Source organism: Dendrobates tinctorius, unplaced genomic scaffold, assembly GCF_039654945.1.
Source record: "Dendrobates tinctorius isolate UK_male_01 unplaced genomic scaffold, ASM3965494v1 ptg000212l, whole genome shotgun sequence".
Lineage (NCBI taxonomy): Eukaryota > Metazoa > Chordata > Amphibia > Anura > Dendrobatidae > Dendrobates > Dendrobates tinctorius.
Genome location: NW_027361879.1, coordinates 1,557,102 through 1,572,233, shown reverse-complemented (window position 1 = coordinate 1,572,233; position 15,132 = coordinate 1,557,102).

Below are 15,132 nucleotides of genomic sequence, written 5' to 3'. Positions count from 1 at the left end.
CGCTAGTGAGCTGCCACACAGGCAGATCTCACTAGCAACATCACTGGGGACGGGGGTCGCTACTTACCTGTCACACCAGGCGATCCTGCGTCCTCCCGCCCGGCTCCACGCGTCGCTCGTTGTCACAGCAGGAAGCCCAGTAGGAAGCTGACGACGAGAAACAGTCCAGGACGATAACCAGCGGGGGAGCGGGTCAGAGGTATCACACATAGCGATATCGCTAGCAATATCGCTATAATGTCACAAGTTATAGCGATATTGCTTGCGATATCGCTTAGTTTGACAGGCCCTTTAGATCTGAACTGTCAATAATTGACATCTGAAAGAACTTGTTTTCCTATTGGTAACTAGCAAACCCATGCGTGAAGCTCATATATAGAATATGTTATAAAAAGTCCAAACAAGTAGTTACAAGCGAATGTGTTTTGGACTGGAATCACTAAGGACTGCAGATCGAAATGCGTTTGCTTGTAACTACTTGGTTTTTGGACTTGCGACTTTTTTAATAATATATTCTATAATAATGTCATTTTTGTTAATGAAGATCTGAATGCTGGAATTCCTCCTTAGTCCTTACCTCTCTACTTTTGCAATTCTGCAAGTTTCTTCCACAATCGATCTTCATTGATGCGTGAGCTGACCTTTAATGACATCTTTCTTTTAACTTTTTTGTCTTGTTTTCAGAGTGCTGTTTATGAAAGGGCTTTGTTCTCTGGTGGTATATAATACTTCATGTAATCATTGACCATAAATATGCTTCCTTTATTACCACATTTCATATCAGGCTATTATGTAAGCTATCCATTTCTCTAAACACATTTGCATGATCCTGATGAAATAACCCAGGCTTTATTAAAACTAAGAATTATTGCACCGAGTCTGCCTTAACCCAAAGATGAACAGAGAGGGAGATTTTTATTATATCGAATTGTATACAGTGATGCAAAATGTGCTTATAAAAGTATTAAACATGCAAAAGCGGATTTCCAAGTAAAAAAGCACAGAGATGGATTTTTCCTTTTTCAGAGAGAAGGCACAGTGTTCCGATGCACCTGATTAGCCAGGGGACTTATGGGATATACAGTAGTGCAGTAAAATTTGTAGTCCTCATTTAACATTTGCATTTAATGGACGCTGCAGCACCAACAGTCTGCTTTTTGGGTATTATATATTTCCTCTAACATTAGAGCTTTGTCCCCTTTCGGGGCATTTTTTTTAACTTGAATGCATATACTTGGGGTTAAAAAAACAAAAACAAAATAATTTTTGCAATTGGGTTGCACTAAATTATGTAGACCGTTTGGCTCTTTATATCAAATGTGCACCTCCAACTTTGATGTAGTCTGTTGATGAATCAGTTGAAAAAAGCGTTAAAAAAAAAAAGATAAAAGAGTCAAGGCCCCTAAACACAGACTAATGTTGGTCTGGACCGGCAGATATCAACAGGTTCTGTCAACAGTCTTATATGTATGCGGGCATCGGCTGACTGATGGTAGGGAGAGATGTCGATGGCGCAGATCCGATTTCAGACTGACGATCACATTGTTCTCCCTGAGACAACCTGTCAGCCAATGTATCAGTCGCGGCTTTCTCATAGAGAACACAGCCATCTATTGTGTTTGGCCAGCTTTACAAGCTCTCCCGTTAGACCGTCAGAAAGAGCTCACGCCGATTCTGAGAACTCATTCTGCAGCCAGTAATAGACAGTGCAAAAAAGAAGCTAGAGAAGGCAAACTGCAATAATTTCTATGAAAATAGCCACAAATACCAGCATTCATGTAAAATATATTTACTGTAAAGCATTATTTCACCTAAGGGTCTCCTAATATGAAAAAGGACAAGCAGGCTAATTAAATGAAGCATTTAATCTCTGATTGCACAATATGTAAATCACCTTTTTGGAGTCAAGGAGGGGGAGGTGCCTGGGTGAAGAGTCAAGGATGGCCATGCCCAAAACCCACCCGAGCAGCTTTGATCGATGGCCAGGGCAGATACACCCGGATTTACAGCCGGAACTAGAAGGCAATACTGCATGTCATCAGGTCTGTTTTGGGCATAGCCATCTGTGAAAGTCCTCACTTAATTTCTGCTATAAGATTATGTCCCTTTTTAGCTTCATAATGTTCCGTTTAGACTGACGGTTTGCATGATACGACCACCGATCAGTGAAATCATTTGAATGACTGTTTACACAGGCAAACCAAAGCATACGATGCGCAATACTAGATAGGCTGCCATAGTTCTTGGTGGGGAGATTCCTGTTTACACAGGATGATACAGCCTTTAACAAGGATAATTTTTTTTTTATGCTGCAAAAAAGATTTCACCCGATGAAAGAGCATTTTGCTCGTTCATTGGGTGATCAGAGGCCTGTTTACACGGCAAGATAATCATGAAACAAGTGTTTTTTTCATGATTATTTTGCAGAGTAAATACCTATTACCGTAAGTCCTAAATGAACCCTGAGTGTGATAAGACATCAGGACTGTCTTCCTCATGTCTCTCATTATAGTACATTTCCATGCCTTGGCTGCAGAAGAGCATTCTCATGATTTATTTAAGCAGTAAACAAGGTTGGAACGAGTGCTATTTCAGGAGAGAAAGTAACATCCGAAAGTGATTGTAATTTGGACTTTGAAATGTATTGCATAATTTGCCATGAACAATCAGTAACACTTTCAATGCTGGAGTGAGGTAACATGTCTTAATAGCAAGAACCTACTTTAAGGCCAGTACCTTGATTTTTAAAATCCCTCCAGCATACGGGCATGTCAGACTTACTGTGTCCGAGCCAGGAGGAGTCCAGATTCAGTTGTCCATAATTACAACTGACTTTTTCCACTTGACCTGTGTAGCCAACTTCCTGTAGGAAGGAAGGACCCTCTGTAGTCATAGCAGTCCACCACCATCTTCCATTGACTTCAAAGAAACAGCTCACACATTCACTAGTCATAACTACCACAATTACATTGCTGCTGCCTCTTTAGAAAGCTTATTTGTAAGGGTGCCAGGATTTGGGCCCCAATCTCATATTGAAAGCCTAAACTAGGCCATCAATACCGCAAAGCCTTTTCCAGCATAACCATACAGCTAACACCCTGGTAGCACCCTAGGATCTGAACTAACTCTGATCTCAGAACCTTAGATCATAAAATGACAGAATTGATAATGACAGCAGCATAAAGGGTTTAGACAGAGAGAGAGGCTTCATGTTACTCACAGGTACCCCTGCAACGTTATAGAAGGATGCGGACTGGGTGACAAGACAGCCACGGACTTAACAATGGACCCTAGGTCTGCAATGCACGTATATATGACAATATGAAGTTTCCCAATAGGGGAGTTGTTCACTACTTGGACAACCCCTTCTCAGTCACTAAGTTCCCTACTTATAAAATAGCAGCATCTATACTCACCTCTGGTACAACCTCCATTAAAACAGAGATGGAGAGATGCAACACACTAAAGGGCCTGTCACACTAAGCGATATCGCTAGCAATATCGCTATAGCGTCACTAGTTTTTGTGACATTATAGCGATATCGCTATGTCTGATACCTACCTCCGACCGGCTTCCCCGCTGGTTATCGCTGATCGCGCGAGAACAACCTGAGCCGTTTCTCGCCGTCAGCTTCCTGCTGGGGCTTCCTGCTGTGACGACGAGCGACGCGTGGACGCGGGCGGGAGGACGTCAGGATCGCCTCGTCTGACAGGTAAGTAGCGACCCCCAACACCTGCGATGTCGCTGGTGAGATCTACCTGTGTGGCAGCTCACTAGCGACCACTTAGCGATGTACCAGCAATCCTGACCGCGTCATATCGCTGGTCGGGATCGCTGGTACATTGCTAAGTGTGACAGTACCTTAACACTTCTTTTGGGTGGTATGTTTAACCTAAAGAGAGAGTGAAGTGGCTGCTGACTGAATGCAAGGCTTGCATGACATAACAAGGTAACACAAGCTCCAGGGAGCCAGTGCTGACAGCACTGGAACAGCGCCCACACAAGAGGCGAGAATGGCTGCTATTATTTTACATGGGGAATTATAGTGATTGAGAAGGGGATGACGAGTAGCGGACAACCTCTTCAACATGAATGTATCTTTTACTACTTTGATCACTTTTTGGGGGGCCACAAGCTTAAATAGTCAGGAGGCAAGCACTCATTCGGCCAACAGCTAACTTCGTTGGTTCCCTCTACATGCATGTATGCTTGCTTAAAAATGCATGCTCTTAATGGGGATAGAGGAGTAAATCACCGCCAGGCTCGTTTGGCAGGAACTTATATCTTGGGGAAACAAAAATATTAGGCATCGTAATGTAGCATGTTCAATCCTCTTCCTCCCCCAGATCAACTGTACCGACATTGTATCATGTTGGAGGACACCTTGATCAGACTCAAGTTTTCAACGCTATAGACGACAAATAAAATCTAGTGGCTCTATAAAAAGGTAGACATAGTGAAATGTGGCCCATGCGTAAAAAAATAAAAAAAAAAAGAAGCAAGTCTAAGAGGGATGAGACTTTTTTTCTATGAGAACTAGGAGGGCACAATTGGCTACAAGTAGAATCTAACAGGTTCCTTTTAAATGATGGGTTTGAGAGCCTAATTTGTAGATGATCTGGTCATATTCGAAAGATCTTATAGTTGAATCTTTTAAAATATGAAAGAGACACTAAATTGGATACATTTTAGCGGGTGAGCCAGTCTGTCCTAAGGATGAGTAAATCAGGACAGCACATCTCATGATGCAGTAGATGAAACAAAGTGTCATGGTCAGTCAGAAATCTAGGTAGGCTTGTGATGCACCACGTTGAAGTTCGAGTCATACTATGTCAGCATCATCTGTCAAAAAGTAGAGATTTTTGCTTTTTTAAAGCAATAGCTTGAATAGTTTTCCCATAAAAATGTAGTGGTTTCCATGGGTTCAGATTATATGATTATATTTAAAGGGGTTTTCAGAGATAAATGTCAACTCAAAATCATAAAAAATCCCAAATTCCTGTAATATTGATAAGTAGTTGCAATTTGATCCTTTAAATTGCCCGAAAATAAATTTATGCAGGTAAACACAGCCCTCACCATTGTTTATTCACATCCTGGTGATGGACGTTCTGTTTTCTTTACAATCTACATTTCCTATCAGTCTTATTCGAGTCCTCTCACCACCCAACCACCCCAAATTCCTCCTCTGAGTTAAGGGCCTGTCACACTAAGCGATATCGCTAGCAATATCGCTATAATGTCACTGGTTTTTGTGACGTAGCAGTGATATTGCTAGCGATATCGCTATGTGTGATACTTGCCTCCGACCGCTCCCCCGCTGATTATCGCTGATCGCTCGAGAACGTCCTGGGCCGTATCTCGTCGTCAGCTTCCTTCTGGGCCTCCTGTGGCGCCGACGAGCGACGCGTGGACACGGGCGGGAGGACATCAGGATCGCCTCTGACAGGTAACGACCCCGGACCGCTGGTATGTCGCTGGTGAGATCTGCCTGTGTGGCAGCTCACTAGCGACCACTTAGCGATGCACCAGCGATCCTGACCGCGTCATATCGCTGGTCGGGATCGCTGGTGCATCGCTAAGTGTGACAGTACCTTTATGATAACATGTGGAGCTCTTTTTTTCCCGCAACTCTGCACATTGTGATTGCATGCACAATTCCACTTCTTATGCACTGCTGTGCAGGAAGGGAATTAGTGATCTCCGTGCCTGCAAGATTCTGGATTTCAGCACTTCTGATATATTAACCCCTTTACTACCAAGGGTGGTTTGCACGTTAACTCCCGGGCCAATTTTTACAATTCTGACCACTGTCCCTTTATGAGGTAATAACTCTGGAACGCTTCAACGGATCTAGGCGATTCTGACATTGTTTTCTCGTGACATATTGTACTTCACTTTAGTGATAACATTTCTTCGCTATAACTTGCGTTTATTTATGAAAAAAACGGAAATATGGCGAAAATTTTGTGATGTTCAAACTTTGAATTTTTATGCCCTTAAACCAGAGCGTTACGTGACACAAAATAGTTAATAAATAACATTTCCCACAAGTCTACTTTACATCAGCACAATTTTGGAAACAAAATTTTTTTTTTGTTAGGAATTTATAAGGGTTAAAAGTTGACCAGCTATTTCTCATTTTTACAACAAAATTTACAAAACCATTTTTTTAGGGACCACATCACATTTGAAGTCAGTTTGAGGGGTCTATATGGCAGAAAAGTGACACCATTCTAAAAACTGCACCCCTCAAGCTACTCAAAACTACATTCAGGCTGTGTGCCCATGTTGCGTTTTTTAAGCGTTTCCGCAGCGCTTTTAGACAAGCGTTTCTGCTGCGGAAACGCTTAAGAAAAGCATCTAATGTAATAGAATGGAAAACGCACATGTTGTGCTAATGGTACGCTTTTTTCCGCTGCGGAAATGCTTAGCAGAAAAAAATACAGCATGTTCATTAATTGTGTGGAATCGCATGCGATTCCGCATACATACACTGTAATTGCAAAAACGCATAGGAAAACGCATGTCAAAACGCTTGACAATCGCGTCAAAAACGCGTGTCAAAAAGCGCATGCGTTTTCCCTGGCAAGGGCATGCGTTTCTGCTCAGGAAAAAAACGCTTGAAAAACGCTACGTGGGCACATAGCCTTAAGAAGATTATTAACCATTCAGGCGTTTCACAGGAGCAGAAGCAACATGGAAGGAAAAAATTAACATTTAACTTTTTAGTCACAAAAATGATCTGTTAGCAACAATTTTTTAATTTTCCCAAGGGTAACAGGAGAAATTGGACCACAAAAGTTGTAGTCCAATTTGGCCTGAGTACGCTAATACCCTATATGTGGGGGGGAACCACTGTTTGGGCGCACGGCAGGGCTCGGAAGGGAAGCGGCGCCGTTTGACTTTTCAACCTAAAATTGGCTGGAATTGAGATTGGACGCCATGTTGCGTTTGACGAGCCCCCAATGTGCCCAAACAGTGGAAACCCCCCACAAGTCACCCCATTTTGGAAACTAGACCCCCTAGGGAACTTATCTAGATGTGTGGTGAGCACCTTGAACCCCTTAGGGCTTCACAGGAGTTTATAACGCCAGGGCGTGAAAATAAAAAAATCATATTTTTTCCACAAACATGATCGTTTAGTCCCCAATTTTTTATTTTCCCAAAGGTAGCAGGAGAAATTGGACCCCAAAAGTTGTTGTCCAATTTGTCGTGAGTACGCTGATACCCTATATGTGGGAGAAAACTACTTTCCAGGACGTCCTATCCTGACAGCACCATGGGGGTTGACCTTTCATCCTCACAGGGACAGGAAATACACGAGAGGTTAAAAGGTCCCCTCCCACACCACACTCCAGTGTTTTTCCTGTCCCTGTAAGGACAGGCACGAGAGCGCCGCAACGGCGGCGGCAGGAGAGCAGCAGAACTTACCGGGGCCAGGAGGTTCGGGGTCCCAACCGCCAACTCCTCCGGTCGGACGGTGCGCGTGGCACCCCCCTAAGGGGGGTTTCCCGCCTGCGGTCCCGTGGAGCGTCGCTCCGGGACGATGTAGCGCTTCCCCCGGCGCGACTCCCGCGAGAGCCGGCGGCCGCGTCACTTCCGGTCGCCGGGTATGACGACTTCCGGTTTGGGCCTGCGCCGTCAGAAGGAAGCGTCATGGACGGGAGAAGCGTTTCCAGCGCAAGATAAGGTAGGATAAGAGCGGGGGAGCGGGGGGCAGCGGTACAGAGCGGTACAGACTGGTCACCTTCAGCGGACATCATGGACGGAGAACACGGACGCAGGAGCGAGCCAGACCCAGCGTCCGTGAGTAGGAGGCAGGGTGGGCTGTGAGTTCAAAGACAGGAGCTGTTAGTAAAACGGTCTCCTGTTCTTTGTTAGGACAAGTCGGCGCTGACCCCGGTGGCAGCAGCATCTAGGGGATCAAACAAGCCCAAATGCCCCATCTGTGCCAGCAAGCTGCCGAGCACTTGGAAGAAACCCTTATGCGAGGACTGTACCCTGCGGATCATCAGAGGAGAGCAGGCCACGTTCCTCACGGAGATGCGCACAGTGGTCAGAAAGGAGGTCCAGGCCTCCGTCTCTGCATGGCTACCCACGCAGTCGGCCGACCGGTCCCAATCCAAAAGACCAAGATGGGAGTCCGACCAGTCTTCAGAGGAGATACGGGGTACGGACTCGGAGGAAGAAGGCGAGATCACCTCTGAACCCCTGGAGACGGGGAAAAAGTACCTCTTCACATCAGAGAATACGGACGAGCTCCTCAGGGCAGTGAGGCATACGATGCAGATCGAGGAAGCCCCGAAGGAGCAATCCATCCAGGATGCGATGTTCGGGGGGCTAAGAGCCAAGGTCCGTTAGGTCTTCCCAGTCAATGACCATATCCGGGCGATGATCCTGGAAGAATGGGAGGACGCCGAGAAAAGACTGATTGTGCCACGAGACTTTAAACTGCGACTTCCATTTAACCCGGAAGACATCAACACTTGGAATGAGGTGCCTAAAATCGATTCCCAGGTGGCTAAGGTGTCAAGGAAGACCTCAATTCCCTTTGAGGACTCTTCCAGTCTCAAAGAACCCATGGACAAAAAGGCCGACGTGCGCTTGAAGAGGGCTTGGGAGGCCTCAGCGGCGGTGATGAAAGCAAACATAGCCGCCACTTCAGTCGCTAGGTCCATGTATCTATGGATCGACCAGATGGAACAGCAATTAAAGGAGAAAGCCCCTAGGGGCGATATCCTTGAGAGTATTCCCCTGTTAAAGATCGCAACTGGTTTTCTGGCGGATGCTTCGGCGGAATCTGTAAGATTTGCGGCCAGGAATAACTCTTTATCCAACGCGGCCCGTCGAGCCATATGGATGAAAACCTGGTCGGGGGACTACCAGTCTAAGAATAAATTATGTTCCATACCCTTCTCGGGGGGGAAAGTATTTGGGCCGGCTTTAGATAAGATTCTAGAGAGTGCCTCTGACGACAAAAAAGGGTTCCCAGAGGAGAAACCTAGAAGGCAGTCTTCCTTTCAGAGATTCCGTCCTTACCAGAGGCAGGAATATAGAGGGAAGGGGAAATCTCCTCGCTGGGAATATTCAAAGGGGGGGAAAAGTAGGGCTCCCCCGTCTCATTCCGGGCAAAGTTCCAGAAGCAGAAGACAATGACGCCATACCGGTAGGGGGGCGTCTCAGACACTTTGCGGAGGCTTGGCGACTCGTCTCCCAAAACCCATGAGTCCTCAATACAATCTCCCAGGGTTATTCCCTCGAGTTTACAAAAACCCCCCCTGCACGATTCGTGGTCACAGAACCCCGTTCCAGAGCCCTGATAGATCCTATATGGGCCGACATAGGGGATCTATTAAAGACCGAGGTAGTGGTTCCCGTCCCAGAAGCGGAGAGAGGTCAGGGGCACGATTCAACTCTCTTCACGATAACAAAACCGTCGGGAGAAAGCCGAACCATCATAAATTTAAAACCATTAAATCAATGGGTTCGGTACAAGAGATCCCGAATGGAATCCCTGAAAACTGCCATCCCACTGATAGACCAGAACGCTTCCATGTGCACTATAGACTTAAAAAGTGCGTATTATCACGTGCCCATCCATCCTCAATCTCAGAGGTTCCTACGTTTCGCCCTAAAGAAAGGCGGCAGATACTACCACTTTCAGTTCCAGGCCCTTCCGTTCGGCTTGGCGTCAGCACCTTGAGTTTTTACGAAACTGGTCGCCGAAGTCGTGGCAAATTTAAGACAGGAGGGCATAATCATTGTGCCTTACTTAGACGACTTTTTAGTGGTATCCCGTACAGTGGAGGAGTTGAAGGAACAACTCATTTCAGTAATTTCCAGGCTCGAGAGCCTAGGTTGGATCCTGAACAGAGAAAAGTCAGATCTTCGGCCCAGTTCTCAGAAAAAATTCCTGGGGGTCATGTTGGACTCCAGAAGAAGAATCTCACTCTTACCCGAAGAGAAGAAAAGGCCCATCATGGACAAGGTTCGTCAGCTCGGTCAGCACCAGGTTTCGATAAGGACCGCGATGAAGATTCTGGGCACCCTAACCGCATGCATACCCTGCGTTATGTGGAGCCAGGCCCACACAAGAATCCTGCAGGGGGAGATCCTGTCAAGATGGGACAGACGACAGTCCTCACTGGACAAGAAGTTCCGGCCGTCTCCAGCTTTAAGATCATCCCTGAAGTGGTGGACCAACCACAGAAATATCAGCCAGGGGGTTCCTTGGATCCTGTCTCCTTGTGTAACCATCACCACGGATGCCAGCAAGGAAGGATGGGGAGCTCACCTAGAGGGAAGATACCTGCAAGGAACATGGCCCAAGAACATCAGCTTACAGTCCTCAAACTACGAGCAGTTTGGGAAACGCTGAAGAGAAACAAGTCATGCCTACAGAACCAGCATATAAAGATCATGTCGGACAACATGACCACAGTGGCCTTCCTACGCCACCAAGGGGGTCCAAGGCACAGGAAGCTTCAGGACCTAGCGGCTCGCATCCTCACCTGGGCAGAAAACAACACCCGCTCCTTGTCAGCAATACACCTGGAAGGCTCCCAAAACAATATAGCCGACTACTTAAGCAGGCAAGAAGTCCGGGCCACCGAGTGGGAGCTAAAAGAAGAGATCTTCATGGACTTGTGCCATCGCTGGGGGACACCCCAACTGGACCTCTTTGCGACAAGAAGAAACGCCAAGCTGGAGAGGTTCTACTCCCTCAATCCGGCGGACCATCCGGAAGAGATCGACGCCTTGAACCAGAGCTGGAGAGGGGGACTACTATACGGGTTCCCCCCTATCACCATAATACCAAGGGTTCTCAGAAAGATCCAGGAGGAGGGAGCTCGGGTGATGCTAATCGTACCCTTTTGGCCCCGGCGGAGTTGGTTTCCCCTCCTCAAGAAAATGGCTCAGAAGGGACCACTCCATCTACCAACGTCGTCGGACCTACTTGTCCAGGGCCCAGTTCAACACCCAAACCCAGGAAGTTTGCAACTAGCAGCATGGATCCTGAGAGGGACATCCTGAAGTCCAGTGGCCTCTCGGACCAAGTGATCTCTACATTACAGGCCAGCCGTAAACCTGTCACGCGGGCAATATATCGTAAGATCTGGAAGAGGTTCTGCTCAGAAAGTGGTAGTGCCACTTTAGACCTGTCTCGGCCCAATATCCCTCAAATCCTAGATTTCCTACAGGCAGGATTTGATAAGGGCCCAACCCCGAACACACTCAAGGTCCAGATAGCGGCCTTAAGTACTTTCTTCAATTTCTCCCTATCCTCCCATCCATGGATAGCGCGATTTACCAAAGCCACCCAGAGGTTAAGACCCACATTAATAAGGACGGTCCCCCCGTGGGACCTAAATCTAGTCCTCAACTCTCTGTGTAGACCCCCTTATGAGCCAATATCAGAGGTAGACATTGCAAAGCTCACACAAAAAACCGTATTTCTGGTAGCGATAACCTCAGCCAAGCGCTTAGGGGAGATCCAGGCCCTCTCAGTCCAGAACCCCTACATTCCTATGATACCAAGAGGTCACCCGGGATTGGCGACAGGACACAAAACTATTTATCCAGTACGGCGGTAAAAATAAGGGTAAAAGCGCAGGTACACAGACCCTGGCAAGGTGGATTAAGACAATTATCACCTCGGCGTATGAGGCCGAAGGTTTTCCTATACCGGTAGGACTTAGGGCCCATTCCACTAGGGCAATAGCGACATCATGGGCAGAGAGGGCGGGGGCCTCAGTAGATCAAATATGCAGGGCCGCCACCTGGTCTACACCGAACACTTTCTGTAGACACTATAAGTTGGACACTTTGACAGCTAGCCAGTCGACCTTCGGTCGTAGAGTGCTACAAGCAGTAGTCCCACCCTAAGCGAATTCCTACTTTGGTATTCCCCATGGTGCTGTCAGGATAGGACGTCCTGGAAAACGGAGATTAGATCTACCGGTAATGTTATTTCCAGGAGTCCATCCTGACAGCACTGGTAGTTCCCTCCCTAGGATCTGTACTGGTGTCAATATGCTTGTACTAAATCTCAATAAATTTTAATTGCATCCATACTGGTGTGGTACTTGGAAAATCACTGGAGTGTGGTGTGGGAGGGGACCTTTTAACCTCTCGTGTATTTCCTGTCCCTGTAAGGATGAAAGGTCAACCCCCATGGTGCTGTCAGGATGGACTCCTGGAAATAACATTACCGGTAGGTCTAATCTCCGTTTTTTGGGCGCCCGGCAGGGCTCGGAAGGGAAGAAGTGACGCTTTGGAATGCAGACTTTGATGGAATGGTCTGCAGGCGTCATGTTCCGTTTGCAGAGCCCCTGATGTGGTTAAACAGTAGAAACCCCCCACAAGTGACCACATTTTGGAAACTAGACCCCCCAAGGAACTTATCTAGATATGTGGTGAGAACTTTGAACCCCCAAGTGTTTCACTAAAGTTTATACTGCCCAGGCGTGAAAATAAAAAATCCTTTTTTGTGCCCACAAAAATGATCATTTAGTTCCCAATTTTTAATTTTCCCAAGCGTAACAGGAGAAATTGGACGCCAAAAGTTGTTGTCCAATTTGTCCTGAGTATGCTGATACCTCATATGTGGGAGAAAACTACTGTATGGGCACAAGTCGGGGCTCGGAAGGGAAGTTGTGATGTTTTGGAATGCAGACTTTGATGGAATGGGTCTGCGGGTGTCATGTTGCCTTTGGAGAGCCCCTGATGTACCTAAACAGTGGAAACCCCCCACAAGTGACCCCATTTTGGAAATTAGACCCCCTAAGGAACTTATCTAGATGTGTGGTGAGCACTTTGAACCCCCAAGGGCTTCACACAAGTTTATAATGCCCGGGCGTGAAAATAAAAAAATCGCAGTACGCTGGTCCCCATATGTGGGGAAAAAACTGTTTAGGCACACGTTGGGGATTGGAAGGGAGTGACGTTTTGGAATGCAGACTTAGATGGAATGGTCTGCGGGCGTCATTTTCCATTTGCAGTGCCCCTGATGTGCCTAAACAGTAAAAAAAACCCCACAAGTGACATTGTTTTGGAAACTAGACCGCCAAGGAACTTATCTAAATATGCCCCAACTTAGCTAATGTTTCCGGTAAACTAATTTAGTAGTGCATTGAGGTGTGGTACAATTTGAAGCAATCCTTCATACACAGGCCAGGTTTTTCGGGGCAGGTGTCGCATTGATAAATGGTGTCCTTGCGTATTCCGTTTTTGTAACACACTCGGCATCTTTTTTGCGATTTACCTTTTTTTCCAGTTTGCGGGACCTCCCCCGGGAAATGCTGAACTGGTACAATACGACCACCTTCAGTTCCGGAAGTTCTGGGGCCCGCTCCTTCCAGAGTGCCAAACATCAGGGCCTTAACCACTACCTCCTGGAACTCAAGGTAAGACATATCGGTGTGGTGTGCACATTGTGAAAGCAGGAATGCGTTGAGCATTGCCAATTGGACGATGTGCATGGCCAGCTTTTTGTACCACACCTTGGCCTTTCTCAAAGCATTGTACGGTTGGAGGAGTTGATCAGAGCGATCAACGCCCCCCATGTTTTTATTGTACCCCAGCACACTTTCAAGTTTGCTGACCTGTGCAGAGGTACCCCGTACAGTGCTGAGGGCACTGTCATCACCATGTATGGTGGTCAAGAGAAGGACATCCCTCTTGTCCTTGTACCTGACCACCAGCAGGTGGTCGCTACATTAGGCCGTGCTCTCACCTTTTCGGAGCATCTGCCCGAGTAGCGTCTTCGGGAGGCCTCTCTGATTTTTGCGGACAGTACCGCAAGTTGTGGTACCTCGCGCAGAGAGGGATTTGTAGAGTGGGACACTGGTATAAAAGTTATCAGTGTAGAGGTGATAACCTTTATCCAGCAGTGGGTGCACCAAATCCCACACAATTTTCCCACTCCCAGGTCAGGAGAACACTCAGGGGGTTCAATCCTGGTGTCCTTTCCTTCGTACACTCTAAACCTGTGGGTGTACCCTGAGGTACTCTCACACAGCTTATAGAGTTTGATTCCGTACCTGGCCCTCTTACTGGGCAGGTATTGACGGAATCCAAGCCTGCCCTTAAAATGGACCAAGGACTCATCCATGCAGATGTTCCTTTGGGGCACGTACACTTCAGCAAACTTTTTGTTGAAGTGTTCGATGACCGGCCGAACTTTGAACAGACGGTCAAAGTTGGGATCATCTCGTGCGGGACACTGTGAATTATCGTTATAATGCAGAAACTTGTGGATGGCCTGAAAACGCGCAATGACTATTCGGAACACTGGAGTGTTTTATAAAATATCAACACTCCAATATTGCGAAATTTCAGGCTTCTTCAGAATACCCATGTGGAGGACCAGGCCCCACAACTGCGTCATTTCAACTGCGTCCACAGGAGACCAGTTAGTATAGGATGAACGCGGGTTTTGCTCCAAAAATTGCCGAGCGTACAAATTAGTTTGCTTCACCATGAGGTTAACAAAATCCTCAGAGAAAAAGACTTTGAAAAAGTCAATTTCTGTGAGGCCGGTGGTGTCAAACTTGATTCCCGATTCTGCCACAAAATCAGGAATCAGTGGCTCGCAATTTTCGGGGGGCGAGCTCCAGATAGATAGATTGGGGGGGGTGAAGATAGATTCGGCAGGGGATCAGGGATCAATTAACACTTACAGTTGTAGTGTTCTTTCTTCTGCAGGGATTGTGATTCTACAAGCTGTGGCACCACAATACCCAGCACAGGAGCTCATGCTGCATCCGACCTCTCTGCAGGAATCCTCAGCTAGAGTGAGGACCCCTGCAGACAGGTCAGAGGCATGTCAGGGGCAGGTCACAGAGCGATCACATCGCTGCTGTGACCTGTCATTGGTGGGATCAAATGATTACATCGATCAGATGGCCAGTTCAGCTTTTTTGTTTTTTCTTCAGCATTTTTGTATTCAGTACAAATAGGGTGTGGCCTCCTTTCTACTGAGCTGTGTAGTTTACTTATAGTCCCTCTGAAGCTGGGTGTCCGTTTGTGACCCAGAGACTCTGCCACTATTCACACTAGGTAGGTTTTAACCGTTAGTGTAGTTACTGTCTCAAAAGCTTGCCGTTGTGGGACAGCTTTATACTTTTT